General features: G+C 41.1%; 1 long non-coding RNA gene across 13 annotated transcripts in view; it reads left to right on the top strand.

Annotated features, from left to right (window-relative positions):
* LOC134932231 (uncharacterized) overlaps positions 1-24,372 on the top strand; it is a 197,285-nt gene extending 172,913 nt beyond the window's left edge. For 4 of the 13 annotated variants that reach the window (XR_010179276.1, XR_010179271.1, XR_010179272.1 and 1 more), the window contains 12 exons: positions 15,162-15,231; positions 15,326-15,401; positions 16,091-16,161; positions 16,432-16,513; positions 16,601-16,772; positions 21,544-21,613; positions 21,707-21,782; positions 22,472-22,542; positions 22,813-22,894; positions 22,982-23,153; positions 23,883-23,956; positions 24,218-24,372. This is a non-coding gene — a long non-coding RNA (uncharacterized LOC134932231). Of the gene's footprint in view, positions 1-15,141; positions 15,232-15,325; positions 15,402-16,090; positions 16,162-16,431; positions 16,514-16,600; positions 16,773-19,378; positions 19,562-21,543; positions 21,614-21,706; positions 21,783-22,471; positions 22,543-22,812; positions 22,895-22,981; positions 23,245-23,882; positions 23,957-24,217 lie in introns of those variants that run through there. The other 9 variants (XR_010179278.1, XR_010179281.1, XR_010179273.1 and 6 more) reach the window with 8 other exon arrangements.
* Positions 24,373-25,815: the final 1,443 nt, after the last annotated feature.

The raw sequence follows: 25,815 nt of genomic DNA, 5'->3' as shown, positions 1-25,815 counted from the left end.
ATCTCTATACTAGCAGACGCAGTACGGTAGTCCACGGCTGTGGCTACCTCTGTGTCGTCAGTGCTCGTCCATAATTGTATACCTACCTGTGGTGGGGTTTTTTTTTCTATCTTCTTCATACTAGTAGTTTAGGAGTCTGCTGACAGTGTCCAGCAGGTCCGTCATTATATTATATATACCTGCAGTAGTGATATATATATATTTTTTATATCATTATCATCTCTATACTAGCAGACGCAGTACGGTAGTCCACGGCTGTGGCTACCTCTGTGTCGTCAGTGCTTGTCCATAATTGTATACCTACCTATGGTGGGGTTTTTTTTTTCTATCTTCTTCATACTAGTAGTTTAGGAGTCTGCTGACAGTGTCCAGCAGGTCCGTCATTATATTATATATACCTGCAGTAGTGATATATATATATTTTTTATATCATTATCATCTCTATACTAGCAGACGCAGTACGGTAGTCCACGGCTGTAGCTACCTCTGTGTCGTCAGTGCTCGTCCATAATTGTATACCTACCTGTGGTGGGGTTTTTTTTCTATCTTCTTCATACTAGTAGTTTAGGAGTCTGCTGACAGTGTCCAGCAGGTCCGTCATTATATTATATATACCTGCAGTAGTGATATATATATTTTTTTTATATCATTATCATCTCTATACTAGCAGACGCAGTACGGTAGTCCACGGCTGTAGCTACCTCTGTGTCGTCAGTGCTCATCCATAATTGTATATCTACCTGTGGTGGGGGTTTTTTTCTATCTTCTTCATACTAGTAGTTTAGGAGTCTGCTGACAGTGTCCAGCAGGTCCGTCATTATATTATATATACCTGCAGTAGTGATATATATATTTTTTATATCATTATCATCTCTATACTAGCAGACGCAGTACGGTAGTCCACGGCTGTAGCTACCTCTGTGTCGTCAGTCACTCGTCATCCATAAGTATACTAGTATCCATCCATCTCCATTGTTTACCTGAGGTGCCTTTTAGTTGTGCCTATTAAAATATGGAGAACAAAAATGTTGAGGTTCCAAAAATAGGGAAAGATCAAGATCCACTTCCACCTCGTGCTGAAGCTGCTGCCACTAGTCATGGCCGAGACGATGAAATTCCATCAACGTCGTCTGCCAAGGCCGATGCCCAATGTCATAGTACAGAGCATGTAAAATCCAAAACACAAAATATCAGTAAAAAAAGGACTCAAAAATCTAAAATAAAATCGTCATCGGAGAAGCGTAAACTTGCCAATATGCCATTTACCACACGGAGTGGCAAGGAACGGCTGAGGCCCTGGCCTATGTTCATGGCTAGTGGTTCAGCTTCACATGAGGATGGAAGCACTCAGCCTCTCGCTAGAAAAATGAAAAGACTTAAGCTGGCAAAAGCACAGCAAAGAACTGTGCGTTCTTCGAAATCACAAATCCACAAGGAGAGTTCAATTGTGTCGGTTGCGATGCCTGACCTTCCCAACACTGGACGTGAAGAGCATGCGCCTTCCACCATTTGCACGCCCCCTGCAAGTGCTGGAAGGAGCACCCGCAGTCCAGTTCCTGATAGTCAGATTGAAGATGTCAGTGTTGAAGTACACCAGGATGAGGAGGATATGGGTGTTGCTGGCGCTGGGGAGGAAATTGACAAGGAGGATTCTGATGGTGAGGTGGTTTGTTTAAGTCAGGCACCCGGGGAGACACCTGTTGTCCGTGGGAGGAATATGGCCATTGACATGCCTGGTGAAAATACCAAAAAAATCAGCTCTTCGGTGTGGAAGTATTTCAACACAAATGCGGACAACAGGTGTCAAGCCGTGTGTTGCCTTTGTCAAGCTGTAATAAGTAGGGGTAAGGACGTTAACCACCTCGGAACATCCTCCCTTATACGTCACCTGCAGCGCATTCATCATAAGTCAGTGACAAGTTCAAAAACTTTGGGCGACAGCGGAAGCAGTCCACTGACCAGTAAATCCCTTCCTCTTGTAACCAAGATCACGCAAACCACCCCACCAACTCCCTCAGTGTCAATTTCCTCCTTCCCCAGGAATGCCAATAGTCCTGCAGGCCATGTCACTGGCAATTCTGACGAGTCCTCTCCTGCCTGGGATTCCTCCGATGCATCCTTGCGTGTAACGCCTACTGCTGCTGGCGCTGCTGTTGTTGCTGCTGGGAGTCGATGGTCATCCCAGAGGGGAAGTCGTAAGACCACTTTTACTACTTCCACCAAGCAATTGACTGTCCAACAGTCCTTTGCGAGGAAGATGAAATATCACAGCAGTCATCCTGCTGCAAAGCGGATAACTGAGGCCTTGGCATCCTGGGCGGTGAGAAACGTGGTTCCGGTATCCATCATTACTGCAGAGCCAACTATAGACTTGATTGAGGTACTGTGTCCCCGGTACCAAATACCATCTAGGTTCCATTTCTCTAGGCAGGCGATACCGAAAATGTACACAGACCTCAGAAAAAGACTCACCAGTGTCCTAAAAAATGCAGTTGTACCCAATTTCCACTTAACCACGGACATGTGGACAAGTGGAGCAGGGCAGACTCAGGACTATATGACTGTGACAGCCCACTGGGTAGATGTATTGACTCCCGCCGCAAGAACAGCAGCGGCGGCACCAGTAGCAGCATCTCGCAAACGCCAACTCTTTCCTAGGCAGGCTACGCTTTGTATCACCGCTTTCCAGAATACGCACACAGCTAAAAACCTCTTACGGCAACTGAGGAAGATCATCGCAGAATGGCTTACCCCAATTGGACTCTCCTGTGGATTTGTGGCATCGGACAACGCCAGCAATATTGTGTGTGCATTAAATATGGGCAAATTCCAGCACGTCCCATGTTTTGCACATACCTTGAATTTGGTGGTGCAGAATTATTTAAAAAACGAGAGGGGCGTGCAAGAGATGCTGTCGGTGGCCAGAAGAATTGCGGGACACTTTCGGCGTACAGGCACCACGTACAGAAGACTGGAGCAACACCAAAAACGCCTGAACCTGCCCTGCCATCATCTGAAGCAAGAAGTGGTAACGAGGTGGAATTCAACCCTCTATATGCTTCAGAGGTTGGAGGAGCAGCAAAAGGCCATTCAAGCCTATAGAAATGACCACGATATAGGAGGTGGAATGCACCTGTCTCAAGCGCAGTGGAGAATGATTTCAACGTTGTGCAAGGTTCTGCAACCTTTTGAACTTGCCACACGTGAAGTCAGTTCAGACACTGCCAGCCTGAGTCAGGTCATTCCCCTCATCAGGCTTTTGCAGAAGAAGCTGGAGACATTGAAGGAGGAGCTAATACTGAGCGATTCCGCTAGGCATGTGGGACTTGTGGATGGAGCCCTTAATTCGCTTAACAAGGATTCACGGGTGGTCAATCTGTTGAAATCAGAGCACTACATTTTGGCCACCGTGCTCGATCCTAGATTTAAAACCTACGTTGTATCTCTCTTTCCGGCAGACACAAGTCTGCAGGGGTTCAAAGAACTGCTGGTGAGAAAATTGTCAAGTCAAGCGAAACGCGACCTGTCAACATCTCCTCCTTCACATTCTCCCGCAACTGGGGGTGCGAGGAAAAGGCTCAGAATTCCGAGCCCACCCGCTGGCGGTGATGCAGGGCAGTCTGGAGCGACTGCTGATGCTGACATCTGGTCCGGACTGAAGGACCTGACAACGATTACGGACATGTCGTCTACTGTCACTGCATATGATTCTCTCACCATTGAAAGAATGGTGGAGGATTATATGAGTGACCGCATCCAAGTAGGCACGTCAGACAGTCCGTACGTATACTGGCAGGAAAAAGAGGCAATTTGGAGGCCCTTGCACAGACTGGCTTTATTCTACCTAAGTTGCCCTCCCACAAGTGTGTACTCCGAAAGAGTGTTTAGTGCTGCCGCTCACCTTGTCAGCAATCGGCGTACGAGGTTACTTCCAGAAAATGTGGAGAAGATGATGTTCATTAAAATGAATTATAATCAATTCCTCCATGGAGACATTCACCAGCAGCAATTGCCTCCACAAAGTACACAGGGAGCTGTGATAGTGGATTCCAGTGGGGACGAATTGATAATCTGTGAGGAGGGGGATGTACACGGTGATGAATCGGAGGATGATGATGAGGTGGACATCTTGCCTCTGTAGAGCCAGTTTGTGCAAGGAGAGATTAATTGCTTCTTTTTTGGTGGGGGTCCAAACCAACCCGTCATTTCAGTCACAGTCGTGTGGCAGACCCTGTCACTGAAATGATGGGTTGGTTAAAGTGTGCATGTCCTGTTTATACAACATAAGGGTGGGTGGGAGGGCCCAAGGACAATTCCATCTTGCACCTCTTTTTTCTTTCATTTTTCTTTGCGTCATGTGCTGTTTGGGGAGTGTTTTTTGGAAGGGCCATCCTGCGTGACACTGCAGTGCCACTCCTAGATGGGCCAGGTGTTTGTGTCGGCCACTAGGGTCACTTATCTTAGTCACACAGCTACCTCATTGCGCCTCATTTTTTTCTTCTTTGCGTCATGTGCTGTTTGGGGAGTATTTTTTGGAAGGGCCATCCGGCCTGACACTGCAGTGCCACTCCTAGATGGGCCAGGTGTTTGTGTCGGCCACTATGGTCGCTTAGCTTACTCACACAGCTACCTCATTGCGCCTCTTTTTTTCTTTGCGTCATGTGCTGTTTGGGGAGTGTTTTTTGGAAGGGCCATCCTGCGTGACACTGCAGTGCCACTCCTAGATGGGCCAGGTGTTTGTGTCGGCCACTAGGGTCGCTGAGCTTAGTCACACAGCTACCTCATTGCGCCTCTTTTTTTCTTTGCGTCATGTGCTGTTTGGGGAGTGTTTTTTGGAAGGGCCATCCTGCGTGACACTGCAGTGCCACTCCTAGATGGGCCAGGTGTTTGTGTCGGCCACTTGGGTCGCTGAGCTTAGTCATCCAGCGACCTCGGTGCAAATTTTAGGACTAAAAATAATATTGTGAGGTGTGAGGTGTTCAGAATAGACTGAAAATGAGTGGAAATTATGGTTATTGAGGTTAATAATACTTTGGGATCAAAATGACCCCCAAATTCTATGATTTAAGCTGTTTTTTAGGGTTTTTTGAAAAAAAACACCCGAATCCAAAACACACCCGAATCCGACAAAAAAAATTCGGTGAGGTTTTGCCAAAACGCGTTCGAACCCAAAACACGGCCACGGAACCGAACCCAAAACCAAAACACAATACCCGAAAAATTTCCGGTGCACATCTCTAATTATTTGTAGCAGTTTTTTGTTATATGGGATTCAGTACCCTGCCATTATTGTGATTGGGGATTCAGGGTAGATACCCGCATATTGGTCAAATTCCTTTATAAAATCTATTTATATTAGCGAGCAGTTGGTTTCATGCATTACAATTTGAGCCTTTAATTATTTAATATCTGTGGACACCAGTTACAGGTGTGAGCAGTAGAATTCACGGTGGTTATTTTCGCCTCATATGATACAGTGAATTTAAATCAACAGTGGGCTATCAAATGATGGGTACTTTGAAATGCATTTAAATTGTGTTGTTCTTTAATAGGGGCATATAATACATATAAAGATATTTAATTGATCATAAAAACACACCCTATAAGAGAGTCAGTGCAACCAAAGGAGCGGACACTTTTTAATTCGTATCACTTTTCTATCTTAGAGCACATTTCTGGATTTCTCATCCAATTTTAACCCTATTTTTCGCATGCTGTCCGAAATATCGGTCTCTTAATACAATGTACAAATAAAAGTTACATTTTATTCTATTTTTGTGCACCTAGCAGTACAACCCCATTTTCTTCTCGTGTATTATGTGCTGCCGATCACACAGGGGGAGAGTGCGGGGAGTGACAGCAGCAGCGGAGGGAAGTTTATCTTCCCTGCCGCTGCTAACACTCTGACTTTTTTTAAAATGTAATATTTCTTTCTTACTTTTTAAAGATTATAACACTGTGATTGTATGATTAGTGTTATTGCACTATGCTTGGAAATTTGTATGAACGTTTTCCACTGTTCAAAGGTTAGGAGATTTAGGGGTATATTCAATTGCGGTCGAATTGCCAAAATAGCAGTACAACCCCATTTTCTTCTCGTGTATTAGGTGTTATTCATGGTTGTCTTAGGTAGCACCCCCGACATGAGATTATGGGATTCTTCCAGATATACTAATCGGGGTCCTCCTCAGATATCTTCATATGGAATTTTGAGAGTGCAGATTTTTCTTTGTTTCGTGTGATCGGCAGCACAGCAGGATCATCCCCCCCCCCCCCATCCAGCAGCTGCAGACAATGGCAGCCGCTGCGGAGTGTAAATTCACCCTCCCAAGCCACCCCCAGACCCCCCTTGTATACCTGTAGGCTGTCCCGGCTTTCAAAATGAAAGCCGCGATGGTCGCGATGTTCCCGATGTTCCGATGGTTGCGATGTTCCCGATCAATATTTCGATGTTTGGAAAAAATATATATATTTTTTTTAAATCAAAAAAAGTATTTTTTTTTTACTTTTTTTTAACTGAAATGATTTGGGATAGGGTTAAATTCATGTTCTTCACCTAATTCACTCATAACCCCCCCCCCCCCCCCCCCCCCCCCCGACAATTTCGGAGTGGTTTTCGGTGAAATAAATCATCAGTTAAGTGGTTAAAAAGCCTTTGTGCAAAAAAACAAATCTCTCGTTAGTGTATGAATGTGTCATACTGCCATCTTGTGGCTAAATTTAATAACACCTTTTGTATCTTACTCAAAGGGAGATATTCTCTCTGTGACAGATAACTCAGACCTGTCGTTAATTATTACAAAAAAGCTTGTAAAAAATAACAAACCTTTGTAAACCTTATTAGTAAAGAAAGTTAACTTATAAAAAATGGCTCAACGTTAATGATTCGTTCAGACCTTTGGGGGCTACACAGTCCAGACGGAAAATCCATCTGGATTCAAGTTGTAGTAACAATTTCCCCCTGTCGACCTGGAACAAAGTCTGCTTCCCAGTTGTCTACTCCCGGAATGAAGACCGCCGGCAATGCCACGGCGTGTTTTTCCACCCAGAGGAGAATTCTTGACACCCCTGACATTGCTGCTCTGGTTTTCGTTCCGCCCTGTAGGTTTATGTATGTTACCTCCGTTACATTGTCCGACTGGACTTGAATGGCCTGATTCCGGAATAGAGATGAGGCCTCCATAAGGGCATTGAAGATTTCCCTGAGTTACAAGATGTTTATTGGAAGGACGACTTCCCGACTTGACCATCTTTCTTGAAACTGCACCCCCTGGATGACTGCTCCCCACCCTCTGAGGCTTGCGTCTATGGTTAGCAGAATCCAATTCTGAATCCCGACCCTCCGACCCTTGACGAGGTGAGACGTCTGTAGCCACCACTGAAGGGAGATTCTGGCTCTTGGCGACAGATAGATCCTCTGGTGCATGTGAAGATGCGATCCGGACCATTTGTCCAACAAATCCAGCTGGAAGGGCCTCGCATGAAACTTTCCATACTGAAGTGCCTCGTAAGAAGCCACCTGTTTCCCCAGAAGGCTAATGCACAGATGCACTGAGATCCGGGTTGGCTTCAGGACAACCCAAACCATCGACTGGATTACCATAGCCTTCTCCAAGGTAAGGAACACTTTCTGAGACTCTGTGTTCAGTATCATTCCCAGGAAAGGAAGCCTCTGCGTCGGTTCCAGGTGAGATTTTGTTAAGTTCAGAATCCACCCGTGATCCAGAAGTAGTCTGGTTGAGAGGCCAATGCTGTCCAATAACTGCTCCCTGGATGGTGCCTTTATCAGAAGATCGTTCAGGTATGGAATTATGTTCACTCCCTGTTTGCGGAATAGAAACATCATCTCTGCCATCACTTTGGTGAACACTCTCGGTGCCGTGGAGAGACCAAATGGCAGGGCCTGGAACTGGTAGTGACAGTCCTGCAGTGCAAACCATAATAAGCCTGATGAGCTGGCCAGATCAGAATGTGAAGGTACACATCCTTGATATCCAGAGACACTAGGAGTACCCCTTCCTCCAGACCTGAGATCACCGCTCTCAGAGACTCCATCTTGAATTTGAACACTCGTAAGTACGGGTTCAACGACCTGAGGTTCAAAATCGGTCTTACAGAACCGTCCGGTTTAGGTACTACAAACAAGTTGGAATAGTACCCCTTGTTTTGCAGATGAGGTGGAACGAACTGGGACAATGACCTGGGTACATACCAGTTTTTGAATGGCATCCTGTAAAGTTATACTTGCCTCTTGTGAAACTGAAAAGCCTGATTTGAAGAATCTGTGAGGCGGGAGCTCCTGAAACTCCAGTCTGCAGCCCTGTAAAATAATATCTATTACCCACGGATTCTGGCATGAACCTGTCCAGATGTGACTGAAAATTTTTAGTCGGGCTCCCACCCGCCAGTCTTCCAGGCATCGCGGTCCACTGTCATGCTGAAGGCTTTGAGTTAGCAGAGCTTGAGCTCTCTTTCTAAGAACCGGCAGTTGCTGGTTTGCGTGGTTTACCTCTAGCGCCTCTGGTGGCTGTAAAAGAACCTCTGGTTTTTCCCTTAAACTTGGCAGTGTGAAATGACTGTAGACTGAGTAGGCTTTCCTGGCTGGGGGAGCTGCAGAAGGAAGATATGTGGACAAACCAGCAGTAGCTTTGGAGATCCACTTGCCTAGTTCATCTCCAAATAAGGCCTCTCCTGTGAAGGGTAGGCTTTCCACGCCTTTCCTGGAGTCCGCATCAGCAGTCCACTGGCGTAGCCATAAGCCTCTGCGTGGTGACACTGCCATAGCAGTGGTGCATGCATTAAGCAAGCCTATTTCTTTTATGGCTTCCACCATAAAGTTTTCAGAGTCCTGTATATGTTGCGGGAGTAAAATAATCTCCACCTGAGGCAAGGTATCTAACCCCTCAAGTAGGTTACCCGACCATTTGGCGATGGCCTTAGTAATCCACCAACATGCTATAATGGGTCTCTGGACCACCCCAGCAGCTGTATACTAGGATTTCAGTGTAGTTTCAATTCTACGATCAGCCGTGTCTTTTAGGGAGGCTGCACCCGGGACAGGCAATACAATTTTCCGTGACAGCCTGGATACTGATGCATCCACTATCGTGGATTTTCCCATTTTTTCCCATCCTCAGGAGGAAAAGGAAAAGATGATAGTAACCTTTTAGGGATTTGAAATTTCCTATCAGGATTAACCCACGGTTCTTCAAACAGGGTATTTAATTCCTGTGACACAGGAAAAGTGGCACAGGATTTCTTTTTTTTAAATTAAAATAAGATTCCTCACTCTCCTCTGTCACCTTTTCAGAGATATGCAGAACTTCTCTGATAGCCTCTATGAGAGCCTGTATTCCCCGTGATAGAGTAGCCGCCCCTACCTCTGACTCCACCTCCCCCTCCTCCACGTCTGACCCTTCATCATCAGAGTCAGACTGCAGGATATGGGCCAAAGTACGTTTTTGCAGACAAATGGCAGGGGACTGAGATGCTGGTTTGGGTACGGAGTCTCTTTTCATAAACTCAGTCATCGATTGTCTTAAGAATTGCATCTCTTTCTCATTGCGGGACAATTTCGTAGAAATATTGGAAATCATTACCTTAATGGAGTCCAGCCAAGCTGGCTCTGCCCCGCTAGCCTGGGAAGGTACACTGCACTGAGTACACACTAGTGAACCCCCTGGAGAAGAGGAGTACTCTGCCTTACATGAAAAACACTCTTTGTCTGACATACTGTGACAGTAACAGCACACACACACAGGAACAGGTTAAATGCACAATGAACCCACAAAGAGCCCACAGCGGCGATGCTTTTGCATTTCAGGAGTAACTCCCGGCCAGCGCAGCTCCTGCGGCTGGCCGGGAGTACCTCCTCGCTGCCCGGGTCGCAGCGGCTGCGTGTGATGTCACGCAGTTGCCGCGGTCCGCCCCCCCAACGGTCTGGCCACGCCTGCATTGGCCGGACCGTGCCCCCTGAACAGCAGCTTAACGCCGCCATCCAATCCCCTCCCGCCCAACGACCGCCTCTGCCGCCCAGCATGTGCCGGTGCACTGCGGCGCCGGCACATGCGCAGATCCAACCCGATCGCTCTGCTGCGATAAACTGCAGCGAGCGTTCAGGTCGGAATGACCCCCATAGTATACTGAGACCCAGTTCACCCCCTCAGAAGCTGTGCATCTGCACTGTGTACTGAGTCTGGAGACCCAGCCGCCCCATGTAGAAGCCGTGCATCTCCGTACCCTCATGCCACCATAATGGCCGGCGACCCGCTACCCGGGATGCCGGCTTAGTACTCACCACTCTTCTTTCTTCTGGCTGTTAGGGGTTGCGGCATGCTGCGGTGTGTACGCTCTGTCACAACTGAGGGCCTGAGCTGACGGGAGGCAGCCTCAGTTGTAGGGGCTGAGATGTACCGGAACCTGGGAGGTTGTATCAGACCCCTGGACATGTAAGTAACATGAATAATAACTGCCCGAAGGCGTGACCACGACAACTTGGATAAAAGTCAATGATGTTTATTATGACAACTCCGCAACACAGCAGCAGTAAAAGAAAACGTAAAAGTCAGCAAAGAATAAATACAGTTCCTGGGTACTACAGGATGGCAGGAGCCACAGGGCACTGGTAGTGTGAGATAGTTCTTATGATCTTTCTAGATGGAAAGTCCTTACCAGGCCCGACTGTAGCAATGGAGATAACCCAGGATTGTGCCAGCTGGTGTTCCAGGAAAAGCTGGGTTGCTGAAGATAAAACAGCTGCTGTGGATACTGGCTGGAACCAGACTGTTGTTAGCACGGAGTGGATACTGGCTGGAACCAGTTAAATAATAAATGAACTTGGGAGCGATGAAATATGAACTGAAATGTAGAACTTGAGAGCAGAGAAATAATAATACCGGTGGAGAGTGGTAAAGTGTAGAAAGGACACCGGCCCTTTAAGGGAAGCTGTACTCTGCTGGAAGCTGAGCTGGAAGCAGGTAATGTTGTAGCTGGAAACAGATGAATCCACAATGGATTGGAGAGTCAGGCTACACCGCAGGTGGAATGCTGGTGCGGGTCTCTATGGTGGAAGTCTTGAGACAGGAGCTGGAACCTGGAAGACAATCACAGGAGAGAGACAAACAGGAACTAGGTTTGACAACCAAAGCACTGACGCCTTCCTTGCTCAGGCACAGTGTATTTATACCTGCAGCAAGGAAGGGATTGGCTAGGCAATTATGCAGATTATCAATACTGAGAACAGATTGGTGGAAATGATCAGCTGACAGAATCCAAGATGGCTGCGCCCATGCAGACACTTGGAGGGAAGTTTGGTTTGTAATCCATGTGGTAATGAAAACAGTAATGGCGGCGCCGGCCACCGGAGACAGGAGGCGCCAGGCTGACAGATGCACATCCAACCACGCGGACACAGCGGAGGCCGCGGCTGACGTAATCGCCACTCAGACACTCTGCATGCAGAAGTTCAGGGACGGCGGCGGAGGCCGCGGGAGACGCCATGCCAGGTGTAATATGGCGTTTACTGTGACAGCGTCCCAGAGTGACAGGAGAGGATACAGGAATGTACACATCAGGATAACAGATGGGATCCGGTCCTGGAGCGCTGAGCCAGCCTTAGGAGGCATCTGATGGGTAAGAAATGGCGTCCAGATACCCGGATCGTGACACGCTCGCTGCGGTGGGGCTTGCAAATAGTTCCCTCAGGAGCTAGTGTCCTGTCAGCGGGGAACGGGACCATTAACCCTTCAAGAGGTTGGGCCGTTCCTCCCCCCTAAGTCCCATGAAGCAGGCAGGCTAGAACCATCCAGTCCTGCCTGAAAATAACAAACTGAGAAAATAAATGTAGAAAACTCTTCAGGAGCTTCCAGAGACGTTACCGGCTCCTTCGGGCACATTTTCTAAACTGAGTCTGGTAGGAAGGGCATAGAAGGAGGAGCCAACGCACACTATCAAATTCTTAAAGTGCCCAAGGCTCCTAGTGGACCTGTCTATACCGATGGTACTAACTGGATTACCAGTATCCCCAAGGACGTAAGTGAAATGCACTTACTATACATGACTGAATAAGGATCCCCTGTCTTCTGTGACTAGGAAATGGGATGCTAATTGCCCTCTCCTAGCAGATCTGTTGCATGACAAAACCTTTTGATGTTGGACAGGGCACAGATAGTGGCTGGGAGTGTGAGTTCCTTAGACAAATGCGTTAATCATGGGGAATTTCGTTATTCCATATGTAAAGTGGTATGGATTGGTATGGGTTCGGAACCTGTATTTATTTATGTAGCTGGTTTGATTGATATACGGATCCTGAATGGTATATGCAGGAAGGATGAGGAACATTTGTTTGAGAAATTAAATACAAACCGTATTTTGTAGCTATGTGATAACGTAAACTACCAGGTGGTAAGGAATGGAATTTAAATGACACCAAACTTTGTGTGTGACAGGAAGGAGGAAATTGCCTCATGCACTTATATCCTTTTAAAATGTAATTTATTTATATTTTGTAAGATATCCTGATTGGACTGAAAAGACTCAGGGGGGAACTACCCCCTGAGATGCATTGTGGTTTTACTGTATAAAAAGAGTTGGCCTATGAGCTTCAGGAGTGTATTATACCAACTACTTTCTGCTGTGAACATCTTTCTGTATGCTGTTTCCCCTAGCAATAGGGAAGAGTTTTCTTTAGAACTATTGCAAATAAACCGCCTCAATAATTTGCCTCAAGAGGACCGCTTCATCTTGTGACCTGCAGGGCTAGGCAAAACCTAGCTCCGTTTTCCGGCTGTCCAGGGTATACCCAGCATCTCCAAGCTCTGCCTTCCACCGTGCTGTGCTTAGGCAAGCAACGATTGGGGATTCGTCAACACCACACAGGGGTGGTATGACAGCGTGTCAACGCATACAGAGCAGAACCGTGGTTCCAGACGCCACGGCTACAAGGAGACTGGTGGTGGCAGCGTAGTGCCCGCCCACTGTGCAGTGGGTGGAGTCAGTAACAGGTACTTACTGATGGTAAGCTGGAATCCCCTAATTGGCCAGGTCCCGTGTGACCGAAATATCCATTCTGTGGCTGGAAGCGGGACGCGAAGCGGTGAGGGCTTTCGTACGGAACCGTCCGGTCACAGAAATATATATATACAAATACAGATGATTACTGGGAACAGGCGACTTTAATAGGTAAAAGGTTTGTTGAAAGAGGTTATAATTTTGACACTATTGAAGCAGCAAAGTCTAGAGCATCTCTGCAAAAAAGGGATTTAATGCTATGTCCCAAAAATAAAGCTCCGACTGACCAGAGGTTCTGCAGACCTTTTGTTACACAATTTAATCAGGAAAATGTAGCCATTAGAAAAATTATGGAACGGCATTGGGGTATACTCTTAAGAGATTCAATTTTAGGTCCTTCTCTTCCGAAAAAAACGAATTTGGTCTTCCAGAGAGCCACTAATTTAAAAAACATAGTGGCACCCAGTAGGTTGCCAAGACCTCACCCTTTCAATAAAAATAAAAATAATGATATTATACCTACGAAAGGATGCTTTCCATGTTCTAGATGCATATGCTGTAAATTTATGGACCGTAAATCTTTCAGCATGAAATTAGAGACAGGGAGATGTTACAGGCTGATGCACTTGGTCAACTGCAACACAGCATACGTTGTGTATAAGATCACTTGTGACTGTGGTTTAACATACGTGGGAAAGACGAAAAGATAAACTAAGATAATAATTCAAGAACATATGAGAAATGTCAAAAACAGATTTCTTTCCCATAGTCTTTCAAGGCATTATGCTGAGAAGCATAATGCTATAGTGACTAAGGATAATTTCTCATTTACTGTCTTAGAACACATACCGGTAGATCCAAGAGGAGGAAGTAGGGATCTGAGATTATCCAAACGTGAAACTTACTGGATATACACACTTGGCACTTTGGCCCCTAATGGCCTTAATGAAGATGTGGATATTGTTTCCTTCCTTTAAGAACCTAAATAATCACCTTTAAATTCCCCTGTTTAATAGTCAATCTGGCTTATAATGGCCCTAACATTGAAAAGTCCATTGTTCTTCTTTCTTTGAAAATCTTCAATTTCTCCTGTTTAGTATATCCTATTTAATGTACTATTGTACGGTAGTCGTCTAAACCCATATCAGAGTATTTTCTTTTATTGTATAACAATTTAATAGTTGACATTTTGTGATACGATTCATTTTTAGGTTGGTGACAATAGTGGGACATACTGATATTTTATGATGTGAATTGTTAATCTCATAGCAATTGTAAATAAGGGATCATGTCGATCTAAATAGCTTTTGAATTGCCACATAGTCAAATTGTAGAGTACGTATGGTTAGTTAAGTTGGATGTATTCACTGAGCACATTAATTAATTCTAAAATTAATCAATTAGCACAACCTGATTACCACAAAATGAGTTTAAGGGTATATGAAATTAATAACATTTTGTTAATAATTAGGAAACATAGATCAATAAACTTAGTACACAAACTAATCTTCAATAATTTAGCATGATTGAATTTAATTATCACCTGAATAATCCATGAGAATATAAGTAATATTACAAAATAGTCACTTATTAATATATGAATTTAATATTATTCTGTAAGAGGATTCAATTAAGAAATTGGACCATTCACACATTTTTTATTTAATATGATTAATGAATTTGAGACAATAACCAATAGCATTATGATTTAATATGATTGAATATAATTGATTAGGATTGAGTAATTCGCATCGCATCTCATACACTCTAAATATGAGTGGCATGCAGTTTAATATAGACCTCATTTGCGCTGCAAAGCCGTGACCAGAAAGAACGAAGTGAGCCCCTAACCGGAACCGGAAGTAGCGGCCGTGGACCGCACGCCGGAACCGGAAGTAGCGGTCGTGGAACGCACACCGGAACCGGAAGTAGCGGCCGTGAAACGCACGCTGCTAGCGATGGTGGAACGCAAATGCGTTCATAAATATTCTATTCTTTATGAGGTGGATTAAACTGATTATTCTCTTAAAATGTCTATCATTGAGTATACAGTGGGAACCATAAATACAGTAAATAGAATGACTACAGAATAGAAGTATTAAAAATAAAAAAATAAGTTAATTACCCTAACAGGAAATGATGTCATCCTATAGGAGGTATATATAGCAGTCCCATTCTCACCCTCAGTTATAGCTGTGAAGGGAATCCTGAGAGACTACTAGGGTGAGTACTTTACTAATAGACATCTTGATATCATTAGGAAAGAAAATCCTACTTATAATAAGAATTTGTAAAGACATTTTTTTTTTTCTTTTAGGATTTTTATTGACCTATTTTTGAGCCTACCTTATTGCTCTTATTCAGAATTGGAGTTGTCATTTTATACTTAAAAGGTGAGCCTAATATTATTATAACATTATTCATTAAGTGATTTAATCTGGTTTCAGTAATATTAGTTTTCAAATTATCAAATTGATATAGCAACTATTTCCACCTATTGGATTATTTAGGACACCAACACTATAATTAATGAACAATCAGAAACAATATTGAATGGCCCATTGTCTACATTAATTATAAGTAGTGACATCATGCTGTTAATGATAATAATTATTAGATCTAATTTATAGTGTTATCAATGAAGTAGCATTTTTATGCAAGACACGCCATCTGTTGTCCCGAATAATACCGGAAGTGACGTAATTTTGTCATCAACCGGTACCGGAAGTAGGCGCGATTCAAGTATTGTGGAATGGGGTGTGACTAAAATAGGTTCTACCCTATTCCATACAAATTGGTAATAGATTGTTAATAACTACACTGGACATTTTACCATGTGTGAATAGGAAAATCTCCAAATTGATACATTTTTTTGATCAGTTATTGTGTTCAACATGGTCCCTTATCAATAGTTTAATTATACTGTATTTATAAGTGCTTTCTGGATTTATCCTTTATAAAAGGCAATACTGTACAGGGTTAAACTTCATTATACACATTGTATGTGAAAGCTTGATGTTTATAATCAATGTTGTTAAAAAATAGTTATTTTCAACGTATTTTTTACATTTTCAATCCATAGGTCATTGTCACAGCAATTTTACTCTTTATGTATATTGGTGAACTATATATGATAAACACGAATATTGTAATGTAAGTAATTCCGTTTGATTACCTGTGATGTGATTGTAACAGTTATAACCACTATCCCTGTTTTGGATTTCATTATAATAAGTAATATATAAATGAACTTAACAGTGATAAATTAAGTGTTGATTATAGCCATTAGTAGAGAGTTATTTATATCCATTCCTCCATCATCCGATTTTGTTCATTCCTCCTTCTCTGATTTGTTTCTATTTATTGCTATATATGTATATGGTCACTTTAAACTAACATCAATTCTGATGGTGACATTTTCAGATCTTCTATCTTTGAGAATATTGTTCATACCCACGGCAAAGGCTGGATGGGATTTTGAACTTTACAAACATTGACCATTTTGGTATGTAAGTAGATAATTATAATTTAGTAACAATATGCTAAATAAACATATCACCAGTGTATTCTCCTCTTTCTATAAACCACTCAGATCACGACCCCTGATGAAGTCCTATATGGACGAAACGCGTTGGGTTTTCACGCATTTGTGAATTTGAGCATACATCTGAACGCTTTGGTGGAAGAATTGATATTCGATTTAAGTGTAGTCATCACCAAACAGAATTCGTCAGATGATTTTCAATCTATATTGTCCACTTATGGTATAAAGTTATCTACTTGTTTTACTGATGTTTTTATGTAATATTGCAGTATTCACTGTCAAGTTTTAAGAATAAATACATCTATATGTGACATCTGAGGTGGTTCAGCTCCCATGAGAATTCTTTTTTCCTATTCCTAATTTTGTGCCTTGTCTGACAGGAGGCATTTCTTAGTGGTACGAGCTATATTGTATATTAGCGCAAAAAAAAGGGTTCTTTATTTTTTTATTTTTTTGTTTGTGTAGTATTTTGTCAGTAAGCACCCTTATTGCTGCTTTTTCAATAAGAAGCTATTATGCCTATATTTAATGATAGATCAAAGAGATCTTTGAAGGTTAGAAACATTTTTGAGGAGGAGGAACAAGTTTTTCAAACAGATGATGACGATTATTATGGTTATCTTAACTTAGTAGAAAAACTAGCAGTTAAGGAGTTGAAAAATTGGTATGATATTATGACGCTAGAAAAATATTTAGAAGTAGGTAGGATTCCGAGAGGCTTACGATTACATAAAACCCCCACAATAGGGGGGGGGGGAACGAAAGTTTCATTACCAACTGGAACACCATTCTGGATGATTGTTCAGCGAAACTTATTACTTTAATAATTACTGAAAGGAAGAAGGAGTTAAGTCGGTTAGAGGAGGAAATAAAAAGAGTAGAATTACAAGCTACCAAATTTGAGGATAGCGAGGAGTTCAAACGGGATGTATTGGATTTACATTATAAATTGGACACTATGGAAGAGGAAATTATAGCACGTAAGCAAAAGAAATTTATTAGGGATAAAAATGACTATATCTCTGGTCAAATACACCATCTACCCATCAAAGAGGGGAGATTAGATGAAAGGAATCAAATGCCAATGACTAGATATCCCCGATGGGAAAGGCCGCAACAAGAAGTTTATAAGAACTATAGAGAGAATCAAGGTGGCCGAAAAGGCATGTATAGACCTAGGAGATCTTACAGATCTCCTTACCCCAATCGGGGTTACGAACAGAGAGGTTATAGGAATAAATTCCCTTCCCATCAGGGTTACCAAAGGAACAGCTTTATGTCATCCAAGGAGTATTACAATTCCTCCTATAGAAATAGATATAACACGGACAGATCACCTACCCCTGACAGAAATCAAAAGGGACATTTTTTAGAGGAAAGGCGGGGTTACAGATTTCCCCGTATACAGCAACAAAGAGAGGAGTTACATATCAGATTGGACTCACCACAGGGTATAAAGAGAGGTCACACTGGAGGAGACGAGGGTGTAGAGGGGGCCGAAAAAAGCCCCAAAAAAAGGAGAGCCCTGTTCAATCAGGAGAAGCCCGTCTGGGATTGTCAATATCACAGAGAGACAATTATCATCAGCGGAATGCTCCCTATTAGATAAGGGGTTGAAATTTGCACCAGATTTACATGTGAACAAATTCAATCTATTTGTTGATCTCAATAAATATGTTCACAAATTAACGATACAAAGACATTTCCTTAAGAATCCTCAATCAGGTGCCAGCATGAATGAGAAAACTCCTTTGGTTAAATTACCTTTTAAGTATTACCCAGTTGAGTCCAGGGGTAGCAATCTAGATATTTTTTATGAATCGGTTAGGGAAGATTTTAAGAAAATAAAGCTTAAGAGCAACAAGTATGGGACTAACCTCAATCCACAAGTAAAGGGAGCTTTGAAATCCCTGAAAAAGGATACTGATTTGGTGATTAAAGGGGCGGATAAGGGTGGAGCAGTTGTTTTACAAACTAAAACTGCATACCTAAATGAGGCATCCAAAATACTATTAGACGGACAGACGTATATGGAATTGCCAAATAACCCCACTTTACTATACCAGGAGGAGTTATTCTGTTTACTTTCAAAAGCCCTTAAAGACAGTTTGATCTGTAAGGAAGAGTTTGACTATATGTATGTTAAACACCCGGTAGTCCCAAATTTCTATCATATTCCAAAGATTCACAAGAGCAAGACTGCACCACCAGGAAGACCTATAGTGGCAGGGATTAATTCCCTGACGGCGAATTTGTCCCATTATTTAGATCTAAGATTGCAACACTATGTGACAAAAATGAGATCTTATCTCAAAGATTCTACTAGCGTATTACAAAAGTTGGAGACATTAGAGTGGTCCGAAGAATATCATTGGCTAACCATAGATGTACAAGCATTGTACTCGTCTATCCCTCATTGTAAAGGTGTAGAGGCTATTGGGTTGGTTTTGTCGAATGATCCAAGTTTATCTCAAAATGAGGTACAGTTCTTATTGGACAGCATCTCATTTATTCTGAATCATAATTTCTTTGAGTTTGAAAACAAGTTTTATTTGCAACAACAAGGCACGGCGATGGGGACTAAATTTGCCCCATCGTATGCCAACTTGTTTATGAAAGCATGGGAGGACATCTATATAAATCATTCAGAGTTTCAAGTCAACATAATACTCTATCAAAGATATATTGATGATCTTTTTATTTGGAGAGGGGATGAAAATAGTATTATCAGATTCATGACATTCATACAGTCCAATGGATTCAACTTGAAATTTACTTATCAAAAAAATCCAACAGAGATTGATTTTTTGGATTTGACCTTAACAGGGGTATCAGGTGAAAAGATAAAAACGAAGACATTCTTCAAAGAAGTTGACGCCAACAGCTATATTCCCCAAACCAGTTGCCATTATCCAGCTTGGAAGAATAGTGTGCCATACGCGCAATTTTTGCGAATAAGACGAAATTGCACAAATACAGATGATTACTGGGAACAGGCGACTTTAATAGGTAAAAGGTTTGTTGAAAGAGGTTATAATTTTGACACTATTGAAGCAGCAAAGTCTAGAGCATCTCTGCAAAAAAGGGATTTAATGCTATGTCCCAAAAATAAAGCTCCGATTGACCAGAGGTTCTGCAGACCTTTTGTTACACAATTTAATCAGGAAAATGTAGCCATTAGAAAAATTATGGAACGGCATTGGGGTATACTCTTAAGAGATTCAATTTTAGGTCCTTCTCTTCCGAAAAAAACGAATTTGGTCTTCCAGAGAGCCACTAATTTAAAAAACATAGTGGCACCCAGTAGGTTGCCAAGACCTCACCCTTTCAATAAAAATAAAAATAATGATATTATACCTACGAAAGGATGCTTTCCATGTTCTAGATGCATATGCTGTAAATTTATGGACCGTAAATCTTTCAGCATGAAATTAGAGACAGGGAGATGTTACAGGCTGATGCACTTGGTCAACTGCAACACAGAATACGTTGTGTATAAGATCACTTGTGACTGTGGTTTAACATACGTGGGAAAGAGGAAAAGATTAACTAAGATAAGAATTCAAGAACATATGAGAAATGTCAAAAACAGATTTCTTTCCCATAGTCTTTCAAGGCATTATGCTGAGAAGCATAATGCTATAGTGACTAAGGATAATTTCTCATTTACTGTCTTAGAACACATACCGGTAGATCCAAGAGGAGGAAGTAGGGATCTGAGATTATCCAAACGTGAAACTTACTGGATATACACACTTGGCACTTTGGCCCCTAATGGCCTTAATGAAGATGTGGATATTGTTTCCTTCCTTTAAGAACCTAAATAATCACCTTTAAATTCCCCTGTTTAATAGTCAATCTGGCTTATAATGGCCCTAACATTGAAAAGTCCATTGTTCTTCTTTCTTTGAAAATCTTCAATTTCTCCTGTTTAGTATATCCTATTTAATGTACTATTGTACGGTAGTCGTCTAAACCCATATCAGAGTATTTTCTTTTATTGTATAACAATTTAATAGTTGACATTTTGTGATACGATTCATTTTTAGGTTGGTGACAATAGTGGGACATACTGATATTTTATGATGTGAATTGTTAATCTTATAGCAATTGTAAATAAGGGATCATGTCGATCTAAATAGCTTTTGAATTGCCACATAGTCAAATTGTAGAGTACGTATGGTTAGTTAAGTTGGATGTATTCACTGAGCACATTAATTAATTCTAAAATTAATCAATTAGCACAACCTGATTACCACAAAATGAGTTTAAGGGTATATGAAATTAATAACATTTTGTTAATAATTAGGAAACATAGATCAATAAACTTAGTACACAAACTAATCTTCAATAATTTAGCATGATTGAATTTAATTATCACCTGAATAATCCATGAGAATATAAGTAATATTACAAAATAGTCACTTATTAATATATGAATTTAATATTATTCTGTAAGAGGATTCAATTAAGAAATTGGACCATTCACACATTTTTTATTTAATATGATTAATGAATTTGAGACAATAACCAATAGCATTATGATTTAATATGATTGAATATAATTGATTAGGATTGAGTAATTCGCATCGCATCTCATACACTCTAAATATGAGTGGCATGCAGTTTAATATAGACCTCATTTGCGCCGCAAAGCCGTGACCAGAAAGAACGAAGTGAGCCCCTAACCGGAACCGGAAGTAGCGGCCGTGGAACGCACGCCGGAACCGGAAGTAGCGGCTGTGGAACGCACGCCGGAACCGGAAGTAGCGGCCGTGAAACGCACGCCGCTAGCGATGGTGGAACGCAAATGCGTTCATAAATATTCTATTCTTTATGAGGTGGATTAAACTGATTATTCCCTTAAAATGTCTATCATTGAGTATACAGTGGGCACCATAAATATAGTAAATAGAATGACTACAGAATAGGAGTATTAAAAATAAAAAAATAAGTTAATTACCCTAACAGGAAATGATGTCATCCTATAGGAGGTATATATAGCAGTCCCATTCTCACCCTCAGTTATAGCTGTGAAGGGAATCCTGAGAGACTACTAGGGTGAGTACTTTACTAATAGACATCTTGATATCATTAGGAAAGAAAATCCTACTTATAATAAGAATTTGTAAAGAAATTTTTTTTTTCTTTTAGGATTTTTATTGACCTATTTTTGAGCCTACCTTATTGCTCTTATTCAGAATTGGAGTTGTCATTTTATACTTAAAAGGTGAGCCTAATATTATTATAACATTATTCATTAAGTGATTTAATCTGGTTTCAGTAATATTAGTTTTCAAATTATCAAATTGATATAGCAACTATTTCCACCTATTGGATTATTTAGGACACCAACACTATAATTAATGAACAATCAGAAACAATATTGAATGGCCCATTGTCTACATTAATTATAAGTAGTGACATCATGCTGTTAATGATAATAATTATTAGATCTAATTTATAGTGTTATCAATGAAGTAGCATTTTTATGCAAGACACGCCATCTGTTGTCCCGAATAATACCGGAAGTGACGTAATTTTGTCATCAACCGGTACCGGAAGTAGGCGCGATTCAAGTATTGTGGAATGGGGTGTGACTAAAATAGGTTCCACCCTATTCCATACAAATTGGTAATAGATTGTTAATAACTACACTGGACATTTTACCATGTGTGAATAGGAAAATCTCCAAATTGATACATTTTTTTGATCAGTTATTGTGTTCAACATGGTCCCTTATCAATAGTTTAATTATACTGTATTTATAAGTGCTTTCTGGATTTATCCTTTATAAAAGGCAATACTGTACAGGGTTAAACTTCATTATACACATTGTATGTGAAAGCTTGATGTTTATAATCAATGTTGTTAAAAAATAGTTATTTTCAACGTATTTTTTACATTTTCAATCCATAGGTCATTGTCACAGCAATTTTACTCTTTATGTATATTGGTGAACTATATATGATAAACACGAATATTGTAATGTAAGTAATTCCGTTTGATTACCTGTGATGTGATTGTAACAGTTATAACCACTATCCCTGTTTTGGATTTCATTATAATAAGTAATATATAAATGAACTTAACAGTGATAAATTAAGTGTTGATTATAGCCATTAGTAGAGAGTTATTTATATCCATTCCTCCATCATCCGATTTTGTTCATTCCTCCTTCTCTGATTTGTTTCTATTTATTGCTATATATGTATATGGTCATTTTAAACTAACATCAATTCTGATGGTGACATTTTCAGATCTTCTATCTTTGAGAATATTGTTCATACCCACGGCAAAGGCTGGATGGGATTTTGAAATTTACAAACATTGACCATTTTGGTATGTAAGTAGATAATTATAATTTAGTAACAATATGCTAAATAAACATATCACCAGTGTATTCTCCTCTCTCTATAAACCACTCAGATCACGACCCCTGATGAAGTCCTATATGGACGAAACGCGTTGGGTTTTCACGCATTTGTGAATTTGAGCATACATCTGAACGCTTTGGTGGAAGAATTGATATTCGATTTAAGTGTAGTCATCACCAAACAGAATTCGTCAGATGATTTTCAATCTATATTGTCCACTTATGGTATAAAGTTATCTACTTGTTTTACTGATGTTTTTATGTAATATTGCAGTATTCACTGTCAAGTTTTAAGAATAAATACATCTATATGTGACATCTGAGGTGGTTCAGCTCCCATGAGAATTCTTTTTTCCTATATATAGCAAAGAAAGAGGCGGCACTCGGAGTCAGCAAAATCAAAACTTGTATTAAAAAAGAATGTTGACGTTTCGGGGGACGTGCTCCCCTTCCTCAGGAAGGGGAGCACGTCCCCGAAACGTCAACATTCTTTTTTAATACAAGTTTCGATTTTGCTGACTCCGAGTGCCGCCTCTTTCTCTGCTATTATCCTGGGGTAGCCCCCCTGATGGAAGGCACAGGAGCAAGTATTGATATTTAGCTAATTTATTGGAGTGCCGGAGCTGCTGCATTTATATATATATATATTGTCTGAACTTATAATTGGCTGTCAAAGCTCTGCATCTTCATTATTTTTAAAAGTACAAATTGGTATATTGAATAATTGGGAATATATATAGAGATATAGTTATGGATCAGCGATTAGGTTCTACATGGTTCCTCATAAATAGCACAATGACATTGTATATATAAGAATAATTGGGATTTATTCTATTTGCATAAGGAATTTTATGTATAGTCAGGTTCCAATATATAATGTAATTAACAATCTGCAGTTTATATATTGTATGCTGGTTAAGTGCGTATATTACTGTCTATATTTCTAATTCATAGGTTATTATCACAGCAATTTTTCTTCTGTTTATACACATTGGTGAACTCTTTATGATAGACACCAATATTGGAATGTAAGTAGCTGTGTTTAAATTTCTTTGATAAAATGGAATAATTACTTCTGCTTCTGAATAATGAGCAACATAAGATTGTACTCAATTTGTGATCAATTAAGTAATTTTCACACTAATTGATAGAGAATATATTGCATCCATTCCTCCATTACTCCATTTTGTTCTGTTTTGTTCCTCCCTCCTTGATTATGTTTACTGATTCTATTGTGAATATATATGGTCACTGTAATCTAATATCAATTCTAATGGTGACATTTCCAGATCCTTTATCTGTGAGAATTCTTACATACACCTACGGCAAAAGTTGGATGTGATATTTTACAAACTTTGATCACATTGGTATGTAAGTAGATGATCTTAATGTAGCAAGACTGTGATAAATATAATTAGTATATGGTGTATCATCTTCTTTTTAACTACCACTCAGATTGCGTCCCCTGATGAAGTCCTGTAAGGACGAAACGCGTTGGGCATTCACGCATTTGTGATTTGAATATACATCTGAACGAAAAATTGATGTGGAGATTACCAAAAATCATCAAGATAAATATTTGTCTATATTGTCTATTTGTAAAGTAAAGTCATGTGTATGTTTTATTGATATTTTTATGAGTACAGTTTTGACTGTTAAAAAATTATTTTAAAATAAACACATTTGTATGTGAAATCTGAAGTGGTTAAGCTCCCATGAGAATTTCTTAGATCTGTTCCCCATTCTTTGCCTTATCTGACAGGAGGCATTTCTCAGTGGTGCGAGCTTTGTAGTTTCTTAGCGCAAAAAAAGGGGCACTTTACTTTTTTGGTATATATATATATATATATATATATATATTGTATATAAACCTTATATTAGGATTTGCATATATATATCAAACGCAAGGTACACACAGGAAAACAAGCCAGTCCCAGAGGGCAGGGAGATTTATAACCTAACTAACTAGAGTGAGGTATACAGGGAAACAGGCCCAAGCTAATCTCTGGAGAAGTACTGAGGCAGGCATACCTATAAATGGCTGCACAGCTCGTCTTTGCAGAGGGGAGAGAGAGGAGGTATCACCCTATGGTAGGCTGTCTGCAGAGAGGGATGGGGGGTGGCTAACCAGCTGAGCCTGGCTCCCTCATCTGGCCTGGACACCAAGACAAAAATGGCCACTACTACTAAATATAGGTTACCTGTTGCAAACTTCCCTGGGGGTTTTGTGGGTGGTGCAGAAAAGACCAGAGGCCCCACTGCAGCAGCACTTTACCTATCCCCTTTGTGCGTCCAGCTAAGGAGATGTCCCTGTGTGCAAAGGAGTTGCAGCCAAAGTCACTGACCCAGTTACCAGTGCTGTGGCCCACAGCACTGGGGGTTGTCGGTGTTTAGTTCATATGTTTGTAAATCCAGTCATAAGGACACAGAGACATGTGAGTTCACTGCTGTGCTGTTTTATTCCATCACCAACTCCAGGCACACTGCACACTGGACCACCCACTTCCCAGCATCCCCCTGGTCCCAGGGACCATCACTGAAGATTCAGGCTTACACATATAGGTAAGGGAGTGTCTATTAAGCATTCTAATACACTAACATCACATCCTCTTTTCTTTAAAGATAAGCCCTGTACGCTTCAATGCAACAATTAACAACGTCATATTAAGAACATCATCTAACACGTTTCAATGAGTCTCTCAGGTCTGCGTATTTCCCTTTTGGGTCTTTCATACACAGTCTGTGTTTCATCGACCATGTTGGACCTTTCTATAATCGTGGTTTGTTCACCATTATCAGGATCATCATACATGTCAGATGAAGGGTATTCTTCAGTCATGTTGTCTTCATTATGGTAAGGTTGAGATCTTAAATCCAGCCGATTTCT

This window comes from Pseudophryne corroboree, chromosome 6 (assembly GCF_028390025.1).
Source record: "Pseudophryne corroboree isolate aPseCor3 chromosome 6, aPseCor3.hap2, whole genome shotgun sequence".
Classification (NCBI taxonomy): Eukaryota; Metazoa; Chordata; class Amphibia; order Anura; family Myobatrachidae; genus Pseudophryne; species Pseudophryne corroboree.
This window is presented reverse-complemented; position numbering and strand designations above follow the sequence as displayed.